Source organism: Nuphar pumila, chromosome 10, assembly GCF_984573655.1.
Source record: "Nuphar pumila chromosome 10, dmNupPumi1.hap1.1, whole genome shotgun sequence".
NCBI lineage: Eukaryota > Viridiplantae > Streptophyta > Magnoliopsida > Nymphaeales > Nymphaeaceae > Nuphar > Nuphar pumila.
The window spans coordinates 87,716,540-87,722,603 of NC_143258.1; the positions used below are offsets into that span (position 1 = coordinate 87,716,540).

Below are 6,064 nucleotides of genomic sequence, written 5' to 3' on the forward strand. Positions count from 1 at the left end.
TTGGTGACATTCCAAAAACACAAATTCAAGATGGAATTCTAAGTATTTCCCATTCCCTTTCGCAGATAGCCAGCATTCAGCATGCTCTCAATCCTGAATGGGGAATTCCTGCTACTCCCAACCACAATTAGGAATTCCAGATTCCTTCTCATCTGAAACCCAAACAGAGACCACAAATTGCAACAACAGTGGCCTTCAAAGAATTTAAAGCAAATCCTAAAACCAAAAAAGGAGTTGCACCAAAAATATAATAACGCTCAATTACCCATATTTAATATCATAGAATAATAATTATTTACATTCGCTAAACCTGAACAAAAACCAAAAGAATTATTTTTAATTCCAAAAGCTATCAATTTACACTTCATCCACCGACCAAAATCTTTTGCCCATTTTTTAATCTTCTATTTTTCCTCTAATCACCTTAATTGACAACCCTAAAATTTACACACAATCCACTAGATAGTATCGTCCGGTTCGTACTGTATCAGTCTCTCTGCTCTCTAGCACTTGTTGGGAGCGAAACCGACCTGAGAATTGGCCGAGTCGAAAGAAACCTGGACGCCCTGTTGCTGCACATTGCCGATGATTGAGAGCCCCGACGACGGCCCCGTCGCAAAGGCGAGACAGAATGTGCCGGCCGAGTCAGTAGGCACGAGGTAGTTCTTCGCCGGGAGCTGCAACGACTCACCCGAGTCGAAGTGGAGCACGATGGTGGCAACGTTAGCGCTGGTCCAGGACGACAGGTTGTAGCATGTGTCAAGGAGCGACAAGCCGGATGTACGCGGGAGACTCGGGGTGGACCCGGTGAATGCGTCTCGGACCGCTTCGTAGGCCGAGACGGGGAGTCGGGTCACCGCAGTGCCAGAGTCCAGGATGACCCCGCCATTGCCGTCAGCGTCCATCTGGAAAACGGACGGCGAGATTGGCAAGCGGGTCCCACCGACGGAGATGCCTGAGAGGCCCACGTAGTAGAATGTGGGCATCTTCTGGTTGCGCAGCAGAGGTGCCCGGACCATGTCCGGGTTCTGGGCCGTTCCGGGTCCGAACACGAGCGTCCCCACTGAGTTCGAGTCCCGGTCAACCAGGCAGTAGGAGAAGGCCGAGGCCGAGACTTGGCTCGGGAAGGAAAGCGGGCCGCGGCCGAGCCCAAACAGGCCGGCGGCGCCGACGAACAGGCCCTCGTTGTCGTGGCCGCAGCCGAGAGCGACCTGTTGGACGTGCATGCCGGGTCCGAAGGTCAGCGTGTCCATGGCGAGGTTGCCCACCGTGTACGACCCGTCCCCGTAGGAGACCTGGTACTGGCACGTACCGTTTCGGCAGGCCGAGACGTCGAGCGACCTGCACTGAGTCGAGTTGCAGGAGATCGGCGAGTAGGACTGCGACACGGCCGGGTTGAAAACTGGGTCGGCCTGCTCGTAGCAGTCGGAGCAGGGCTGGCACTGCACCCAGGTGACGTCACTGCCGGTGTCGAGGGCCACGTAGAGGGGGTTCGCGGGGCTGCCGACTCCGATACGGAAGAAGTACTCGCCGCTTCCGTGGTTCAACCCAGAGACGACCCGGCCCTGCAGTTCCTCGACCGAATCGTATCGGGGTCGGGCTCCTCCCTCCGCCAGGGGCATGAGATCGGCCTTGCTGACGCCCTTGAGCCTGAGGGCCAGTCGCGCGTTGAGCGATTCGACTCGGGATGCGTCTCGTCTGAGTCGTTCTAGGGTTAGGGTTTTGTAGTCCTTGTGGCCCGAGGGTTTTAGGGACTCCCTGGCCCGGAGGTGAAGGGTGGTGGTGGCCGAGGAGGTGGAGATGGGGGAGGTGGGGAGGGAGAGGGAGTCCTCCAGGGCCTGATTGGAGAAGGAGAGCACCTGGCGGGTGGCGGAGATGGAGGCGGCGACGTCGAGGGTGGTGGTCTTGGGGTGGCTCAGCTCTCTAGAGAAAGAAAGTTTAGAAAGAGAAAGAACCATGATGAGGGAGAGGAGCGAGATCGCTCCGGATGCCCACATTTTTTTTTGGTTGCAGAAGTATAGAGAGAAGTTGTGAAGGGGAAACAAATATTGGTGACAGAGAGAATGTAGAGAGAGAAAGGGGGAAGAGGAGGTAGATGGTAGTGAGAGAAAATATGAGAAAATGTAAGAGAGACAGAGAGAGAGCGGACAATGGGGATGAAGAGGGAGAGAGTGAAACACTGAGGGAAGGTAGAGAAATTTATAACAGGGAAAATTCTGAGAAAACCATTGAGGGCGACGGAACAGTTCGGTGTCTGGCAGGGGCAGTTGGTGCACGTCAGCTTGTGTTGGGATGTTGCCAGTTCGAATCCCAAGGGTATGGTTGCATAATTGGTAGGGATCTGCCTAACCCCTTCTGACGCATTTGCATCGTGAAATAGTTCAAGTTCATGTAATACTCCAAAATTGAAATAATAACAGTTTTATAATACAATTATATTTTTATTGGTATTTAGGCTCTGTTTGGAAACTGCCTGGGTAGGGATGGCAATGGACCCGGTTTCATAATAAAGTCCTTATGGAAAGTCCGAGTCTATATGACTCGAATCCTGAGCGACTCGCGAGAAGCTCAACCGGAGCACATGTTCGACATTTTTCTTAAAGAAAAGGGTATAAGAGGGAGGAGATTCTCAAGACAACGAAGCTGTATTTTCAGTTTTTCACCATTTGGGTTTACTTTGAATTTTTGCTTCCCAAAAGCTAACCCGAAATTTATGGAACAATTTCCCTGGAGGGCGTTTCTTCTCGAGAAATACCCAAAATATCCTCGATTGCTCTGAAGTGGTCCACGCCAATGTCACGATGTTTCATTCACGTCCGTGAATACGTCGGTGATCCGGTCAAGGACTAAAATGTACTTCTGACTACGCGCTAAGTGGACGACTAGAGGAAAAGGCTGCCTTTTAATTTGACAGTGGTTCAGGTCCAAGAGACCTTTTCACAGTTTTCTATCCAACATACCCTGGATGCCATCCGTCGTCAAGATGGACGGCAACCAAAAGCTGTAAAAAAAGTTGGTCTCCACCTGGATACGCCTCACAAATTTTTGAATGGAAAACAAAAAAGCTTTTGATGGTTGGGTTGTGGTCCGTGGATACCGTTCATCTCCAATGTGAAGGACAACCAACAACCCACCAAAACCTTGTAAACAAATTACAGCCGTCCATCTTGGAAAGATGGATGTCGTTGATCTAAAGAGTGAATGCCGCAGGGGCAGAACTACGTTGAGCACCACACGAGTCGGACCCACATAGTAAAAACGATTTCTCTCTCTCTCTCTCGCTCTCAAGGTGGGCAATGCCCACCCTGACCCACCATGTGCATGAGAGGTTTGGGTCCCGGGTTGGACCCACATCGTAAAAACAATGTGCCCCTGCCCATCCCCGACACCACCTGTGTGTGTGTTGATTGTTCGGGAGTTAGGGAAGTAGGCATGCCACCTGCATCCGGCTGTCTACCACTCAGCGGCCTCTTCGGCATATCATTCGGTGTTATTCTTCTTATTGTGATTTTTCTTTTTTTATAGTTTAGAGTATCTTGTGTTTCTTTCTTTTTGTTTAATTAGCATTTGGGTTTTTTATAATGTTTTTAAATTTGATAAATGTTTAATTAAGTATTTTTATGTTTTTAATCAAGATTAGATATGATTCCACATGCTTAATTTTAGGGGTTTTATTTTTTCCTCAATTAACATGTATATATGAATGAATTTTGTTAGCAAATAGGTTTATTTATTTATTTTCTAAAATAATCAGAATATTTAATTAGGTTTTAGGGTTTTAAAAATAATTAGCATTTAGGTTTTTTAAATGAGATGAATATTTAATTAGGCATTCCACATGCTTGATTTTTGTTAGACTTGTAGGCTTTTGTATTTTTTTCTCAATTAGCACATATATATAATGTTGGTTATGGAATAGGTTTTTGATTTTTTTAGTAGCATGAATGTTTAATTAGGTTTCAAGGTTTGTTGTGTTTTATTTTTAAATTTGCATTTTGGTTTTTGGTTTTGTTTTTTTAATAAGTTGAATATTTAATTAGGTATTTTTTTAAATCAACATTAAACATGATTCTAGATGCTTCCACTACAAGAAAATACGTTGTTAGCGACGGAATCTTTCCGTCGCTAGTTAGCGATGGATTAGCGAGCGACAAATATTCGTCGCTATAATTAATGAATCTTATGAAAATAGCGACGGGAGATAGTCCGTCGCTAATTAGCGACGGATGTTGGACTGTTTTGTCGTTACGATCACACCATTTACCGATGACGTTAGCGACAGAACCTAGTTCGTCGCTAAATAACGACGGATGTGGCGACAGAATATAATCCGTCGCTATTTTCGTAAATTTGATTTTATGTTGGCTTAGCGATGGAATTAATCCGTCGCTAAGCTGTCGCTAACTTTCGAATAACCCTAATCCCAGGCAGCTTTTCCTTTTCTTCTTTCGCTGCTCCTGCCGTTCGCCGCTCCCGCCGTTCGCCGGTCCCGCTGTCGCCGTTCGCCGGTCCCACTGTCCGCCGGTCCCACCGTTCGCCGCCCGGAGAAAGGTAACGCCCTCCCGTTTCCGGCAGGGGGTTAACCCCCTCCCTGTTCACGCAGGGGGTTAACCCCCTGCGTTTCTTGCAGAGGGCTAACCCCCTGTGTTTTTCGGCAGGGGACCCTTGCCCCCTGCCTTTCCGGCAGGGGGTCGACCCGGGCAGGGGGTCGACCCCGGCAGGGGGTTAACCACCTGCCGTAACAGGCTGGGGGTCGACCCGCTGCCCGAACAGGGGGTCAGTTAACTCCCTACATTCCGTAAGGGGGTTAACCCCCTATGTTCCGTAAGGGGGTCGACCCCCTGCCGGAACAGCAGGGTAGTCGACCCCTTGCCAGAACAGTTTTTTTTTCATGGTGACTTCATTTTAAAACAATATTTTTTGTGCAGATTTTTCAACGGAACTCGCTTGTGCCCCGCCACCCGTGGTAAGTAAGTGACAAAAATAATGCAAATCGGGTAAATACCCGTGGTGAGTAAGTGATGCAAGCGCATCACATGTTATTTAATTTATTGAATGTAACACTTTATTGTTCACACACTCACTTAGTTGTTGATATCTAGAACTGCTTTGTTGGAGTTCGGAGATCATGCTGAGCATGATTTTAATGTATGAATATGGAAGTGTTCTTATTTTTGGAGTACGGAGTCCATGCTAGGCATGGTAGTAGTTAGTGGGATATTGAAGTGTGTTTGCTGCAGGTACATGTTTGACATTTGTTTGATATGAATTATTTCGATGTATTGCAATGTTTGATGTTATTGTATTCATGCTTACATGTAGTTACTTTCAATTTGATTATGTCTTCCATGTGAAATTGAATACTGAAAGCATGCTTCAAATGAATGTATCGTGTCATGAATAGTTTGCACATGAAAATATTAAGTTATCAATGCATGCATCATAATTCTTGTGATTGTATGACATCATATATTGCATGATAAATTTGATATTTTCTTCATCATAGCATTCTGATGATTCTCTTTTAACTGGTTAGGATACTATTCGTAACATCATACGACAAAATGACTGCAAACCGTGAATGAATGTATCGTAGGATAGTGGACAATTAGTTATCGCATGAATATATGGACGGTGTTGACCGTTTTATTGAATTTGCAACGACAAGTGTTAGTACAGTAGATCCCACAGGTCGGATTAGGTGTCCCTGCAAGATTTGTAAGAATAATCGATTTGTAGAACCTCATGGCGTTAGACATCACCTATACAGGAAGGGTTTTGTGAGTGATTATCAGAACTGGACGTTTCATGAAGAAGAATTTAGAAACGATTTTGATGCGCGGGTGAATGTGGTGCATGATAATCCATATACGAATTTGATATTTGATGCCGCAGGAACAGAACTGGGTTCTGCTATGAGTTCTAGTGATGTAAGAACTGTCGTAGATGAAGAATTACCAAACGATGCAGCTAGTAGATTTTATGATTTACTTAGAGATGCTGATGAGCCACTTTGGAACGATTGTGAGAGTCACACTATCTTGTCTGCAGTTCTTCAACTAAT

At 46.2% G+C, this 6,064-nt stretch overlaps 1 pseudogene across 1 annotated transcript; it reads right to left on the reverse strand.

Moving 5' to 3' along the window:
- Nucleotides 1-246: 246 nt before the first annotated feature.
- LOC149827220 (protein ASPARTIC PROTEASE IN GUARD CELL 1 pseudogene) lies at nucleotides 247-2,150 on the reverse strand (annotated as a pseudogene). The gene has a single exon (XR_016435149.1). The product of XR_016435149.1 is annotated as a protein ASPARTIC PROTEASE IN GUARD CELL 1 pseudogene (transcript).
- Between the last annotated feature and the right edge of the window lie 3,914 nt (nucleotides 2,151-6,064).